Raw genomic sequence first — 17382 nt, 5'->3', positions numbered from 1 at the left:
CAGAGTGTTTGCTGTGGCTTACCCCAAGGAGACATCCCAGAAGCTGAAAATCCTCCACAGGATTCAGGGGAAGCCATGCTAGTGCCACTGCATCGCTGTGCGAGGATTTAGGTAGGATTGGGCTGTAAGGTTAAAATTCCATACACATTTACATGGGGGTAAGCCCCATTGAACTCAGTGGAATTTACTTCTGGGTAGACATGCATAGGCTTGTACTATGCACTAAAGGAATGTTTTTCTACAGGTTGAGAATTAAATGCGACAATTGTTGAATTTTAGTTACGGAGAAGCTGGAAATAGTAACACATTATTGCAGTCATAATACTTACATTGCAGGCTCTAATCATATCCAGAAAACAGTGATAGAAACACTACATTAACAGACAAATATGTTGTTTTTCCTGAATATTTTCTCCCAGAGTACTTAATGGTAAATGCAAATTATTATTGCTTAGCACCATTTTTTTAAATGATTTTTTTTTTGAACAAAAAAACTATGGTATAGTTCAGGGATGTCAAATTTATTTCATACAGAGGGCTGGTATTAGCATTCATGGTGCCCACTGAGGGCCGGAAGTGACATCATTAAGCAGAAATGATATCATTAAGCAGATGATGGCCAGCACTTCTTTCTCACACAGAAACTCATTGGTTGCAAATGACAGAAGAGAACATATGCAAATCTTGTTTATATTTTCATGCTATGAGAAAGCACAAATTATCAAACTGGGAGAGACCAATTATAATGGGGGCTGGATGAATTGCTTCCAGGGGGAGTGCATTCAGCCTGTGGGTCTTATGTTTGATTCTCCTGGTATAGTTCAATAAAACTAGTTTTCCATGCAATTTACCTGAAAACAGAACTGTAGATGGTGAAAATACATACTCTGTTCATCCAAAATACATTGTGGCTGCAAGAGCATCAAGACTGTTTTGGACTCTCATCCTGCAATATTGCCACCCATTATAAAACAATATACTGTATGAGCTATACAACTAGTGATGTAGTATCAAAGCGTTCCTATCTTCATTATGTCTCTATCATCATCATGTTGATATTTTCAGCCACTAGAATGTTGTGTAAAGTTTGCTCTGCAGATGTGAAATTCAAACCTGTCAAAATGAGGTTAGTTGTCATAAGTTACAAACTGTAAATTATGATTAGCACTTTGATCTGGAAGAATTCCAAAGTGCATTGTGCATATGGGAGGAGAAAAATCAAACATGAACACATCCTGTAGGGCTTGAGGTTTTCTGTGCTTTCAGACCCATTTCCAGGAAAGTGCTGAGGGAGACCCTTTCTCTCACCCCACAGCCATATAAAACAAGTGGAAGATTTCACATTGGTGTCTGTGCTTTGGACCCACAAGAAATAACTGAGATCCACCTCCATGGATGCCAAAACAACTGAACCTGTCCTGGACTCATCTCAAATTTTTGGATTCAAAACCATGTCACCCACAAGGCACAAGAACCATCACTGGGGTTCATCCCCAGCTTCTCTCCTAGATGCCCAAGCACCAGAACATTTAATTTGCAATCATAATTGTGATGCTTGATTCAGTGGAGATACAGCCTGTAATGAAAATGGAAAGTGGTCTTTTTTTAAATAGCTAAGATGGCTTGGAGAAGAATAAATTCTGCAGAAGAGTATAGTGACACATGAAAAATTGCCCAGAGCCCAAGAGCCAGGCTTCTATTCCCAGAAGTGTTACTGGATCTTAAATATTCAAGTTGAACATAAAGGACTCTCATTAGTTCCAGGTTGGATTTAAACCGCATTTCACTGAACTCACAAAAGACAGCAATCCACAATTTGTGCTGCTGCTGCTGCTGCTACAAACCCACTGTTGGCCTTAACAGGTCTCTTGTGTTAAGCCCCATGAAAATGAATATAGGCTGTATAAGTTGCTGTACTGACATTCTCTTGAAATCAGTCTCTTTTTCCTGAGGTGTACCACCATGCCTGTTGGCATGCAGAAGTCTTTAAAATTCTGCACAGAACTGCAGGGCTTCTTCGAGTGGCACGAGTGTGAAGAAAGTGACAGGGACAGCGAAGAGGCACCAGTAGGGTTGCTTGGCCTTCACATTCACAGTGGGGGAGAGAATGCAACCAGTGTGCTTTCCATCCATTCCTCCACTCGTTCTTTCCTCCTTACTTGCTAGCCCTGTGTTACCTGAAAGAGGAAGAGGGATCAACTGACCAATGGAAGAATGCAGTGGCTGAGTCCTCCAGTGAGTTCTCATTGAAAGGTATAGGACCCATTTCTGGCTTAAAACCTGTCAACTTCAGGCAACAGTGGACCCTGGGTTTTAACAAGGATGACAGGCTGGGTGGAGGGAGGGCCTGGAACAGGAAACCTCTCCCTATGGAAAGCACAGCATTCAGATTTTCCTAATTACAATTGCCTGAGTACTTGTGCATCCTCACCACCCCAGCACATGCTTGTACTACTGAATTAAGCTCAGGTGTAGAGTATATGCTTTACATGCAAATTGGTCCAAATTCAGTCATCAGCACCTCCAGCTGAAAGGATCTCTTCAGATAACTGGGGAGGTGGGATCCCTGCCAGAGACCTTGGCATCTACTTGATAATGGCATTTAAAATATATATATATATATATATTTAAATATATATGCATTTAAAAATATATATATTTTATGTACACACACACACACATATATATGTGTATGTATGTATGTATGTATGTAGAAGTAATTTCTACAAGAGTTACCAGAAATGTGGTGAGAATGGTGGCAGGCATTGTATGATTGGGACCAAGGTGTGCTTTGGCAAATGGAATTTATATAATTGTTGTTATAAATTGTAAATACCTTGTGTCCTGTCCTAATTTTTGAATCCTGCCAACTACACCAATTTGTCCCGCCAAATATCTCAACTCCCTTCTAATGCCTGCTTTTTGGCTAATTAACACCCTCTTTATCTCTAGAACAACTGCTGTGGTGTGCAAAGAAATGAACATAGAACTCCTTATCTATAGCAACTACCCAAATTTATTGCTATGAACAAAGACACTCCCTGCAAGTCCTCTTGTCCAGAGGCTTTCCCTTCCCAAAACTCCACTTAACTCAGTGGGTAAAGGTCTGAAGCCTTCAAGTCCAATCCAGTCTCCTAAGCACAGTCCAGTCTTCCCAGTCTTCTGTGTCCTCCAGCAGAGTCCTGGCAGTCCCCTTCTCCTGTAGGCCTGGGTCAGGTAGCCCTCTTGGTCTGGTTCCCTCCAGGTCAGGTAGCATCTCCCTCAGGGTTAGGGTTTCTCTCTGGGTCAGCATCCCACTCCTAGCTGCTTTGGTCCTTCTGAAGCTGCCTTTTATCCTTTGTGTCCCATTAAGTGCAAATGCAGCTCAGCTGTGATCTACCTCCTTAGCTCATTCAAAGCCCCATCAAGGTCAAATGAAGCTCAGGTGTCCAACCAGGTCTCCATTGGCCTTGATTGATTACAGCTGTGGAGCCAGCCCTGCCCTTCCCAGAGCTGTCAAAACATGGGATCACTGTCAACACCACATCATCCACCTGATGATCTTCTGATCTTCCATTACACCTTGGAAAAATCCTATGTTCATTTTCCTGTTTGTAAGCTTTAAGGTTCTGTTAAATATACTTTTGTGTCTGCCTGAGTCTGTAGCAATGCAGCTATAAAAGCAATTAGCTGTGGCAGGAATGCATCTCACAGAGCTCTAAATAATGCAAAATACCAAATTATCTTATACTGTTTTCTCTGTTCTATTATACAGCTTGAAATGAAGAAAGTTTCTCTCATGAATTTTCATGCAAATTATTGGGTTTCTATCAGGCTTACTCCTCTGAGCACATATTCTGGTTCATCATTGGAAATAAGAATGTGTTTCATTCCTCCCTCCCCGCATGCAGGTGTAGCAAATCTTAGAATTACCATGTACAGTTCTCATATCTATCAATCGACGACCAACATAGCGGCAATGATTACATAGCGGCAATGGGTGTCTAATCAATAAATAAATCTTGAATATATGATTCAACAGATATTGGGAAAAGAAAGTGAAGAAAAACCTGCTTTGAAGAGAGGAATAAGCAAAACAAGAGTGACTGAAAGATTAGTCTCTCCTAGTATATATCAGAATTAAATTTGAGATCTGAGATATCTTCCAAAAGAAGAACAGACTAGCACAGAACCATGAAAAAAGAACACCATTCCATTCACCATCCCACTCACAACTGGAGAAAATGGACGTGTGCAAGGGGACTCCCTTTCCTCCAAAGATGGGAGGCTCCTAGCTCTTCTGTGCTATTCAATTCTGTATTCAGTAGCTACTTGAAGACCAGGGCTGTTATTTTTCAGAACAATTAACACTGAAAACAGTTTCATTCCCACACGTTACAACTGATGTAATTTAACTAAATGAGCCATTTAGTTATTTGATTTTTCTCTGTAAACTGCTTTGTGAACTTTTAGTTGAAAAGTGGTATATAAATACTGTTAATAATAAATACTGTTAATAACTGCAGCTGTGGCAAGGGGGACCATTTAAGGCTGTATCATCAGGTAAGCATGGGAAGGAAGAAGTTATTCACATGAAACAATTGTGCTTTTTATCTTATGGCATCTTCAATTAACTAAGCTATTTTTGGATATAGCAAATGTTCTGTTTGATCATCCAGACATTGTAGACTTACGGCTAGTACTTATAGCATTAAGTGTGATCATCTGGCAAAAACTGGGTGGTCTGGGACAAACTTATGTTCAACTGTTTATTTCTCTTCCTTTAACAATCTTATGATCATATGAGTTTCCCCCTTTATTAACCCAACATCTTCTAACGTTCTTGTCTGGGAGAAGCATTGCCACCTCTATCCTTGTGCCTACCAAGCCCCCTGGTAGAGTCTACCCCCCCTACAGTCACTGAACTACCATTGATCAGCAGATCTTACCATCCTCTGGGAGAAAAAGGCATGCCCACTGGGGAACTCCTTTCAAGTTCAAGGTGGCCAGCCCCCAGGGGTCAGGGGTGGGGATAGTAGCCCTCATCCCTTTCCAAGATCTCCAGTTCTGGCTCCTGAGTGGGGTCAGTCACTCCTGGTCTTTTATCTGGCTTGCCAGTTCAGCTTCATCCCCTTTTCTCTTCTGCTGTTCTGGCTGTCTTTTTCCTCTCTCTGTACTTGGGCTATTTGTCAACTTGATCCACCTCTGGCTCCATTTCTTTGCCTTCCTTGGGCTCCACTTTCCTCATCCACACCTTGCTCCATTCACCTTGCTCTTTGCCTGCTCCTCTTTTCCCTACAATCCTGCTTCCTCCTTTGTTGCTCAAACCCCTTCTCTTGCCTCTTTTCCTCTTCCCTTGTCCACCCATTTCCCTGTCAAACTCCCACCCCTCCTGCTTCCACCCCCTTCCAGCCAGCTGCTTCCTGCCACCTCAGGCTCCATGACACCTGGAAAGAACATCATCCCCAAACTCCTTGAACCTGCCCTGCCTCCTGGTACAGGCTTCTGCAAACCATGCTGTTTTCACTACAGAGCTGGAACACACATGGCCTGCAATAATGGAGGTCTCTCTTCTCCAGTGTTTGGCAATTCACATTTGCTTGTACGTGGGACTGAACTTCCAAAACAGATCTCTGATTCAACAGCATAGCTGGAAGGAGTGCCCCCCCCCAACTCCACAACTGCTCTGACTGAAGTGTCGAAGTGAATGCCCAAGCCAGTGATTTAGTTGGCCTAGCAGGTTTTGTACTGAGAAACAACCTTGAATGATTTATCTCTTGAGAAGTGTGTCCTGTGCATGTCTATGGCAAAGTATAAGTATACATAAGTATACATCTGCTATCTCAAAACTCATTTCCAAGCAATTTCTCATCCTGTTTTCCTTAAACATGTGGTTGTGTTTTTGTAGGACTTCATAATTTTTAACATTCTGAATTTTAGCCTTCATAATTTGGATCATTTCTTCTGCTTGTCAAAATTGTAAATGCTCCTCTTTCTATCAAACTGGTGGGAAATGACTAAATTAGGTCTCACAATGTTTATATAATGTAGCCCATATGCTTGTTTTCTGTCTGGGCAGATGTTAATATAATTCAACAATGTGCAAGTGATTTGCTGTTCTCCAGGCATTAATTCTGATTGCAAGATGCGTATTTTAAAGCATTCATTCCCATGAAACAAAATGGTTAGAGAATGGCTGATTTCTGATGACTGATGTGAACTAAAAAGGTTCACACAAACACAGGCAGTTCCAGTGACTGATTTTGGAAGCTTGGGCTAATTAAAATTAGTCCTCTTTCATAGTTTATTTTGAGTCTCTCATGGTTTTAGCTTTGAGGAGTCCATAAACTGAAACCGATCACGATACTTCAGAGGCTGTTGCCTGAGTCAGAAATGTCAAGAGCATGAAGTAGAACTCAAACCAAGTGTGATCTTTTCCCCCCCAAGTCATTCGGGAAAAAATAAGATAAGAGCTGCCATTTACCAGTCACTCATGATCCACCACTCACATCATGAAGAAAATTCAGTTCTGAAAGGTGTAACTCTACAAGAATTCTGCTCAGTAGTGAGTTCAGAGATCTGCCAGGCTAAGTCAGGCACTTGCCAAGGTCCCACACCCAAGTGAGGGTCCATCTGACCAAGACGACCCCTCAGAAGTGGTGGCAGTGACAGCACCCAGTGCACCACTAAGGTATAAAAAAGAGGCACCATGTGGGGCCCAGTTCAGGGCTTTACACAGGCCCTCAGTAGCTTGGCCACCAGCACCGATACTATTGCTTTGAGGGAAATATTGTGGCTTTTTTGTGTTGGTAAATGGTATATGTGGTCTTGAGCAGCAGTGATGGAAAGTCAAAAGACTTTTGATGTCATTGATGAAGCAAGCAGCAGAGAGAGCTAACAGCAGGTAGAAAAATCTAGGGTGTCATCCTTCCTTTCACTGGTTTTCAGGGTATTTAATTTAGCATTATCTAAAACATAGGCTGCCAAACCTTGGCCCATGGACCAGATATGTTGTGCCAGTATAATTATTCTGGGTATAGTGCACTGGTGGTGAAGACTTACTATTCCATACTGCAGCCAGCAGTTTTCGCGCACCAGAATGCAAGCTTGGTGAGGCAGAAGGCCTGTAGGAATGGACTGAAACATTTAAAAAAATTGAATTTAGGTGGCAAATCACAATTCTGGAATCAAGAAAGTTGCTTCTTTGTGAAGCTACATTTTGATTACCCCATTGAGGGGTGGTACCCCATTGACCAACATAGGGGTTGGTCAGATTGGGTAGGCATGCACCCATCAGAGGAGCCACCCGGTCAGGCCAACCCTCAGTACTGATAGCATTGGTAGCACCTAGTACGCCATCAAGGGGCAGGAGGGCACCACAGGGGGCCCAGTGCAAGGCTTTGCTCTACGCAAAGCAACTTGACACCAGCAGTGAGTCTGGCTGTCTTTTTTCTTTTCTTTTTTCTATGCATGTGTTTCCAAGTGAAGTGTGGTGCGTTCTGTGATGATGTTTTAGCCTTCAAGTAAATGTTGTTGTTGTTTTGGTGGGAAAAAGTTCACTAGTGTTGAAGCATCCCCTCCTACCACTGTTACAAGTTGCAAAGAGCAACCCTTGCTTTGGGTTTTTTTTTAAATTGCCCTTGTAAAATTCAGATCATGACATGAATCAGGATCCAAACCAAATGAAAACATTCTGTTCTTCTGCTAGGACTAAAACAGACAGCATAGGACATCATAATGATTAATGGTAACACTTAACGTTTTTCACCTTTGGTGTCAAGCTGACAGTCATTTCCCATTACTTCTCCCAGAAACTCAAAAGCAAGATCTTGCCTAGAAAAGCTAGAGAAACACTTCAGGAAGTCAGATAAAAAGTTATACCTTGGAGAGCTGAGTTGTGACATTCAATTATAACAATATTGTTACAGCTAAGCACACACTCTTGGAAGCAAGTGTCATTGAATTAATGGAACGTCTCTAAGTAACCAGTAAAGATAATGGAGCAAATCTGTGGAATGAACTGCAGTGTTTGTTTGCTATTGGGTATTGCTGTTGATTGACAGTGCTGGAAGACATTAGTTCATGACTGTGTTCTTTTGTTTTTGGATACTCTTCTTCTCTCACCATCCCAGGGTAGAGCATGTGCTTATCTCACTGAAATTATTGGGACTAGTACTGTAGTTACGTAAAAATGTGTGTGCATGTGTCTTCCAATCCAGTATTTGAAAGGGTGCTTCTATTGCTTCACTGCCAAATTTAAAGACTCAGCATTGGAAACTAGGCAGGCAACATTCCTTTTTAGATGCAGTCCCTGATGCAGCTGGGGAAAATAAGGAATCCTTGCTGTATTGGGGCAATAGAGTTTTTTCTCAGAAGAGTGGAGCTTTTGCTTCTATCACATAGTTCCCAAACTGATGGATTGTGACACACCAGGGGAACCAGAAGCAGGGCATTACCCCTCAGGGGGAGTGGTCCTTCTCCAATGGCAGCAACACTGCTGCAGAAATCGCAGCTCTGACATTGCCAAGGGGCTTTTTTACTTACCTGGGGGGCAGCTCTGGCGTCCTGCAGGGTCCTAGAAGCTCGCAGACCCGTCTGATGTCATCCACAGCTTTTTTACAAAGCCCTAATCCAATCTAAAGTTTTTGGAGAAAACAGGAAGTAGCTTTATATCAGCAATAAGGGCTGTTTATAGCAGCCATAGAGGAGATCAGAGGGATCTGCGAGCCTCCAGGACCCTGCAGGAGGCCAGTGCTGTCCCCCAGGTAAGTAAAAAAAACCCCTTGGCAGTGGCAGCACTGTCACTGCCTCTGCCTCCTCCCCTCGCATGCAAACACTTACTTGGTTTCCAACTCCCCTGCAGGAGTTTTGGAACCACAGTTCTAGCACATCGGAAGTGGTAATACTGTTGATCCCCTGCTAACTGGGCAAGAGACACTTTTTCAAGTGGTGTTCCTCTTATACTTAGAGGAGGAGAGTAACTGTTCCTCTTCCTCCTAGCACAAGAGTCTTTTCTAGTGGCTGTTTGCTGGTGTTCTGCATCTTTTTAGATTGTCAGCCCTTTTGGGACAGGGAGCCATTTAGTTATTTGACTTTGTCTGTAGACTGCTAGTGAACTTTTTGTTGAAACCAGTATATAAATATTGTTAATAATAATTAATAATACTGTTTAAAGGTCTATTTTACAGGATTTTACTGGCCATCTTTCATGCAGGCTGGAAGAGTGCAGATGAGGTGGGCCTAGACCATTGGTTCTGAAACTTCTTGGGAGTAAATCTCCCAAGGTAAGTTTTTGCAGGGGAGGGGGCAACGGCGACATGATCCCCAGGATTGCTAAGGGAGGGTGCTTTTACTTACAGGTGGCCAGTGCAAGCTGCTGGAGGTACGGGGAGCCCCATGCAGTCCTCTGCAGGGCTCCCCAAGTTTTAGAATGCTGAGCAAAAGCAATCACAAACCACTTCCTGGTTGTGATCAAAAAGTGGAAGTGGTTTGCAATAACTTTTTCTCAGCGTTCAAAGACTCATGGAACCTTGCAGAGGGCTGCGTGGGGCTCCCCGTACCCCCTGCAGCTTGCGTTGGCCATCTGTAAGCAAAAGCACCCCCTTTAGTGACATGAGTCTGGGGATTGTGTTGCTGCCTCTTACTTTCCCCCACCCTTTAAATGGAAAGGGGAACCTTTGCACGAGCTGGTGGATCACGATCCACCAGTTTGAGTACCACTGGCCTAGGCTAAAAAACAACTTTTTGGCTGAAGACCCCTCACACAAACTGGAATTGCTGTGTGCTGTCAATACTGAAAGAGAGTAATTGTTGGCTTGCTGAAGAGGAAAGCACTAGCTGAATTGGAACTTGCAGAGAGGGTGGGAAGGGGCTGTCTCTTTAAGAGAAAGGAATGCCAGGCAGAATTTGCCTTTTTGCGGAGGCAAGCATACTGTGGAGTATAAATACACCCGCTTATTGCCTGCATCCAGGACAGATTACCCTTTCTTCCCTTGGTACACTACTGTTATTAGTTGATTAGGTTAATAAATTGTATTTCAACAGATCTGTGTTTTTTTAATAGCTTATAATTTAATATGAAAAATCTGTCACTCACGTGTAGAAGAAAAGCTCTCTTTAATATTTCCTTTTCTTTCCCAATTACAGTAATGCACTGTAACAAAAATAGCTCTCAGCATCACCAGTTAAAAGAGGCTCTTATCAATGAATCATGTAAAAATTACAACCCAGTCCTGTGCATCATCTGTCAGTGCAGTGGGCCTTACTTGTAAGTAAGGCTGCAATCCTATGCACACTTTCCTGGGAGTAAGTCTAATTTAACACAGTGGGGCTTACTTCTGAGTAGACATGCATAGGCTTATGCTGTAGGTGTATTTAAGACTGAAGTGTGTGTTGATGAATCTATCAAGAACCGACCGAAGGCTGCAGCTCAAATTCATTTTTAGGCCTCACATGTTACTTTAGACATGATATTGTGGTGGCATTCAAAAATTGCTTTCTGGTGTGATAGATAGCGATTGTAGGACACAATAAATGTGATTTATAGATGAAATAAAACTGTCATGTTAATGAATGTCTATGAACAGCAAGAAAAGTCAGCAGTAATTCTGAGACCAAGATCAATGATCCAAGCAAAGTTAAACAGCATAATGCCCATTTATGACAGTAGCTGATGTTCAGCAATCAGTAGCTCTGACCTTTTAGCTGGATAGAGCCCAGAATTTGGAAACTATGGTTGAATGTAACATATCTTAGAAACCACTATTTGAAATGTATTTCAAGAAAGAAGATTTACACACGTTTGTTTTCTGCTATCTGTGGATGCATTAGGGACTCATAGATGTATATTACGTAGAACTGTTGCTAAATGCATGTGCAATATTCATATCTCTCATGCAGTAAACCTGACTGGTTTATGGCTGTCATATATCAGAACTGCCACAGTGACTTGGTCTGTGAAATGGCAATAACTTACCTGAGTCACATGTTAGACATAAGAATGGTAATAACTTACCCGAGTCACATAAATAGAACATTGCTACAACTCCATCTGCCTGGATAAACTGCAAGCTGTTAATAATGAAGCCTGCTTAGAAATGTTATTAGTATATCCCCAATTCAGACAGTGTAAAATACATGGAACCACAAATAGAACAGATTGTTTTGTTCTCTGACTCGCTTATTTCACACAAAAGACTAAAGTGAGCATATTAATGCTTGGCAAATCAAGCCAACTATGGCTAGTGTTTTAATGTGACACTTATTTTCCTTTCTGATTGATAAAATTTTGCTGAATTTATTTTTTAAAGAATGATTGGAGGAAATTCATGGTGAGTTAATTTTGGGCAGCCCAGTCCTAACCTGTACTGGTTCAGTGGGGCTATAGGGCCTCTGCTGTATCCAGCACAGCTGAAGAGCAGGCTTCCCAAAAAATAAACTCATCATACATGATACATATAGGCGTAGAAAATTAAAGGTTTGAAAAATACCAGGTTTCTGTCCAAAGCAACAAGAAAATTAACTGCATAGTCAAAAATAGTCAAGGTTTCAGCAGAGCAACTTATGCATAAATTGTTGAATATCGAGGAATTCTGTTGTAATGGCAAACATGATATACCCTTTGAATTGAGGAAATGCAAATACATTACAATAAAATATAATAATCGTATACAGAATAAAATGCTGGTTTGATGATACAAACTAAAAAGAAACAAATACAGTATTATTTTACATAAATATCTTCTTACAGTGTGAATGTGTAAAATGTGCCTTATTCCATAGTACGTATGTTTCTAGAGGGATATGTGAGTGTGGACAGAGAAGTGAGTTTTCCAAGCTGTTTTCAAGACAAATCGGTCAGCCAATACTAGCAATTCAGTGCAGGGCTATTTATGCTGTACCCAAGTACAGAATATCTGCACTTGGATACACCTGTTGTACCTGGGTAGATTTCCATGTGAGTGACTGTAATGGGATTCATTTGTACAGATCAACAGTCTACATACCCTGAACCTGGATTATACCTGCATTGAATGGAATGTATGAATAACTACACCTGGGTACTAACTGATAGTGAACCATTTTGGAAGACACTTTAAATCCAGCTCCATGGAAGAGAAGACGTGAAGTTCCTTTGATAGTGTTGTGAGGGGGGAATTGTTGTCCCTGCATGCAGATGAATCTACTTTCAACCTACTTTAAAAATAGGTTTATCAAGACATATGAGGAAGTGCAGTTTTGGATCAACTGCCGGCCAGTGCGATTAAAGGAAATGGCCAGAATTCCCCTGGAGATGAGTGGAGGTTGCATGAGTGGACAGGTTGCATGAGCTCATGAACATGCATGTCTCTTATCATGTAGGGCCAGTGTGTTGGGCAAAGTATAATCTGAATTGGCCCAATGGTTGTACTTGGTTGTACCAGACAACCCTTGTCAGTTGGTTTATCATGAGGCTTATTACGGGAATCTTCTCTGAGAGATGATGAGCCGATGGCTTCAAAAAAGTTTCTGACTTACAGCCCAGTCCTCAGCTTCTCTGCACCTGCTGGAGCAGTGGCACCAAAATGGCCACTGCTGTATCCAGCGGGTGCAGGGAAGCAGCCGGAGATCTCCTCGAGGGAAGAAAGCCCCAAGTTTCACAATCGGGCTTCTCAAGTCTGCATGGCTATTTTGCTGGCGCAGATGTGCGAGACTCCGTGTCGGGCCAGAAGACCTGACATGGACGTTTGGATATGGAGGAGCAGAGCTTCACCAATCCTGCCCCATCCCACCCTGGTTCCTCTCTCTCCTCCTCCCCACCCTCCACCACCCTTGTTCCACCCTCCCCCACCTCCCAGAGGTTATACCACTGCCCAGCGGTTGAACTTACCCCCGCAGTCCTCTTCCTGCAGCGTCGCTGCTCCTTACTTACCGGGTGCTGCAAACATGCTTTACGGCATGTGTACAGCACCCAGTGCTGGTGCTCGGGCTCAGTGCTGGCACTGGCAAGCTTCAGGATTGGGCCCTTAATGCGCAGCTGGGGATGGTAATGAAGATCATGATGCAGTTTGTGTTTCGTTGACCTAGTTGTCACCGTGAATTTGTTGCCCCCCCCTTCACTTCAAATATACTTAAGCGAGACTCCTCTGTATTGATTTGTAGTCCCCACTGCAGCAAAAGAAAGTATTTGTGGTTTAATTACTGTTTGTTTAATGGTTCACTAATTATCTTGGAATGATCTGGGTTTTGGCCAAGATTCTTGAGAAGTGATATTATTCATGCACATGTCGATAAAGTGACACGCTGAAACAAAGGAATGGAATTAAGATGTATTAGGGAAAAAATTACATTGGAAGAATTGGCGGGGGGGGGGGGAATAGAACATTAAAAGTCAAATGTTAAGATGGTAAATGACTTGAGTGTGTAGCCTCAGTCACAGCATAATGCTTTTGCATACTGGCGTAGATGGGTATGAAATTGTCTATGAAAGGGTTAACAAGCAATTATGTGAACTTGATTGATTTGCATTTTATAGAGGACATTTCCCTTCCCTTCCACTGTGTATATACACACCCTCATGTGCAAGTAGGGACACTGCAAGAGAGAAGGAGGGGGGGGGGAGAGAGGATCCCCTAATTGCAAACTTTTAACAAATATTTTGCTAGTGACCGTAAATTTCAGTAGTGTTTCTCATCCAAGCAACATATTCTGATAGATATTGTCAGAACTTACAAATAACCTGACGTACATGTTACATAATAATTCATTGCTGGTGACATTTATGGTACATAAATGGTGAATTGGAGTTTTACAAGGAAATGATGGGTTGTATATTAAAATAGGCAAAAAAGAAATGGCGAACTCAATTTCCCACTCCCATTTTTTTTTATGTAAATTCAACAGCATTTTAAAGCAAAATAATGCTTTAAAGCAAACCTGGTGGCACCTGGAACATCTGCAGGTTTGTCTAAAGTGATCTTGTGGAAAATTTTTAAACTGGGGGGAGAGGCATGAAATATAATAATAATAATAATAATAATAATCTTTATTTTTATCCCGCCCTTCTCCCCAAAGGGACCCAGGGCGGAAATATCTCAAATTCCTCCAACTGTGAGTATACTAAGCAGTTTGAGGGTTCTTTGGGGAACAATTCTTGAAAGGGAATTTGTTTTTTTTAAAATTTACACGTTGTCAGAGAAAGACTCCTAAGAGAAAACCCACTGCCCAAAGAAAGTAGTTCCTAGTGGTTAGTGGGCACACACCCCTTCCTGCTCCCAATTTTCCCTTTATCTGAATGGGGAAAAACCTTGGTAAATTGTATCCGCTGCCACCATGCCAGGCTATAGAGAACAGGCAGAGGGTGGCCATCAGAGGAAAAACTCCCTTCCAAAACAGCACTGAACCCCAGGGGTTCTTATTAAACATCAAACCCACATTAGCATCTGCAGGGTGAAGAGACATGACAATCCACTGAATTGCATGTGAATATGGACTGGGCAGACAAAGGATCAAAATGTAACTAGTTTATTAGAAGTCTGAAAGAAAACAGAATTTTAAAACATGGAAAAGGAAGATGGGTAGTAAAAGTACAAGCAGGCAGATGGGGAAAGCCTGTGCTTGGTTGGAAAGCATAAAGAAAATTTTTTTATCAAATAGATGCAATTATTTGCATCAAAGTATTTGCAGGTATGTCATTTCACTCACAGTTCAGAAGCCTCCTTTGAGTACCCGATGGGCGTGGAGGTTTTTCTCTTAAAAACATGGGATATTTTAAATAAATGTTTTAGTTAAATTGGTTGTGCGTGCTTGTTGGCTGACCAGAGGAATTTGGGTCCCAGGAGAACTAGTTTGAAGGTTTGGGTAAACTACCTGGTAAGCCAGTGATTAAGGGAAGTCTCTTTGAGCCCCTTTCCCTCCTTCTGCCAGCTGTTGGAGCCTTAACAGGTGGGAGGCACAAGCAACCAGGAGGGGGAAAGCGCTTGGTGGTGTGTGTCAGAGTGGCCCATTTTGGGAGAGGGTGAAAAGCTGGTTGTGTAAGTTTGGGACTGGCAGCTATTGTAGCATTCTTTGACCAGAACCTTTGGACAAGTCCCTTTTCCCCTTGGGACCATGTCCTGTCCAAAAATGTTCTGTCTCCCAACGCCCATTTTTTTGGGCTAATTAATACCTGCCCTTCTCCAAAAACAGCAGCTGTGGTGTGCAAAGGAATTGCTGAACACCCTTATCAGATGAGAGCAATTAACAAAATTTATTGCTACACAAACGTTCCCTGCAATTCCTCTTGTCCTGAGGCTTTCCCTTCCCCAAAACTCCACTTAACTTAGTGGGTAAAGGTCTGAAGCATCTAGTCCAAGCTCTGCTTGTTAGTCCATGTCCATGCAAAGTCCCATCAAAGTCAAATGAAGCTCATGTGTCCATCAAAGTCTCCATTGGTCTTGATTGATTACAGTTGTGGAGCCAGCCCTGCCCTGGGGCCAATTCTGCCAGCTCCTAATAGCTATCCATCTTGACTCAGATGGCAACAGCACCCACAGCAGGGTCACTCCAAGATATCTAAAGTACAAGGATGCACAAATGAAAGGCACTTTCCTGCAGGTATTCTGAACGCAGAACACTTTGGGCTTTGTATGACAAAAAACAAAACTTCAGTTAAGCCTGAAAACCATCTGGGAGCCAATGCAGTATTATATGATGCTATATTGACTCAGAACAGTACATCTATTAAAATTCTGTCTATTGAAAAAGACCTGCCAGATGCTACAGGAAAATGCTTCCCATGATAGAGGTACAAAATGTTAATTGACTTTCTTCAGTGGATGCTAAACTGTTTATGATGCTTTGCAACAAAAGAAATCTTCACATACCTGCGCAGAACTAAGTTCAAATGAAAAGTGAATTCTCAAGTTCACCTTTCCAATCATACTGAGAGCTGCAGAAAGAGCTTTCCAGTCAGACAAAAAGCTGCAATGCAGAACTGAATTTCTCTTGATTCATTTCCAACCCCCAGATAAATTGTACCATGCAGGTCCATTTCCAGAAATCTGAACATTTATTTTAATGCAAGGATCAGGGACTCATTTTCTATATTGACGTACTATTGTAATACATCATTACAGCATAGTTCAGTTATATAACAGAAACCCCAATCTATAAACTTCTGAAGCTGTCACCCAAGTGAATTTATATCTGTGATTAGCTTGCTTTTCTGTGTATGTGTGTTGTTTTGTTCATATAACTTCCAAAGGTAAGCAATTATTCTTAGGGCGCTATCCTAACCTGCTTTCCAGCACTGACATAAGGGTAATGCAAGGGAAGGTCAAGATAAGGGAACAAACATTGCCATACCTTGAGGAGGTCTCTGTGACTGCCCCCCAACTGCAGGATGCAGCACATGCCCCACTGGCACAGCTATGCCAGTGCTGGAAAGTTGGTTAGGATTGTGCCCTTAGTGGCATTGTTCTGGAAATGTTTTATATACAGGCCAAATTCTTCTTAAAAAGATCATATTGAATATTAACTGATTGAGTATTAGCAAGTAATTGTCAAATTAGATCACAGCAAAAATCTGTTTTTCAAGCATTCACAACAAACAGTTGAACATACCATGTATGTATACAATATACAAGCAAGTGTGCCCACAGATTATTTTGAACTGTTTTAAACTGTTCCTATGATTGCCACGCTGAATTATGAAACTATAAAAACATTAATCAGACCAGTGCTATGCATATCTACTTAGAAATAACTCCACTGAGTTCAGTGGGACCTACTCCCAGGTAAGGCTGCAATCCTAACCACACTTTCCTGAGAGTAAACCCCATTGAACAAAATAGGACTTCTGAGTAGACCTAGTTAGGATTGTGCCCTAAGTGTGTATAGGATTGTGTCAGAGCGTAAGGCTGAGCTTTGACTCTAAATACCCAAGATAAATGTCTGTTTTCCAAATTTCTTTAGTTTGCAAACTTGTTTTAATTCCTTGTTTAGCTTCTTATTTTTTTAAAAAAGTCACAGGAAACAGAAAGAAAGTTGAAGTGTGTATTTGTGTGTATGCGTACACATTTTTTTAAACTCTCAAAGCAATATTCATTCCTCAGATGAAAAGATTAAATGTTTTAAAAAGGTGGTTCTCTACAGCTAATCAGTAATTCTCAGATGGTACTCTGTGAAATGGAAAGAATTGAAAGGAGGCCAATTTTACTCAGGGAATAGTCCCTTGCGTGGGTCAACATTAGTTCCAGAGACTTCACACAAATCTAATCCATCAATCAGTTTCCAGGAATTGTTTTTCACCAATTGCAAGTTAAACAACATTTTCAACTCCCCAGAAACTTGATTTGTTCTATAATTCAAAGGGGTTCTGTCAAAGATGTTGTATCTGAAGACATTGGATCAGAGGTTTGTTTGGGAAAAATAAAATTTAAATGC

The sequence above is a fragment of the Tiliqua scincoides genome, chromosome 1, assembly GCF_035046505.1.
Source record: "Tiliqua scincoides isolate rTilSci1 chromosome 1, rTilSci1.hap2, whole genome shotgun sequence".
NCBI lineage: Eukaryota > Metazoa > Chordata > Lepidosauria > Squamata > Scincidae > Tiliqua > Tiliqua scincoides.
This window is presented reverse-complemented; position numbering follows the sequence as displayed.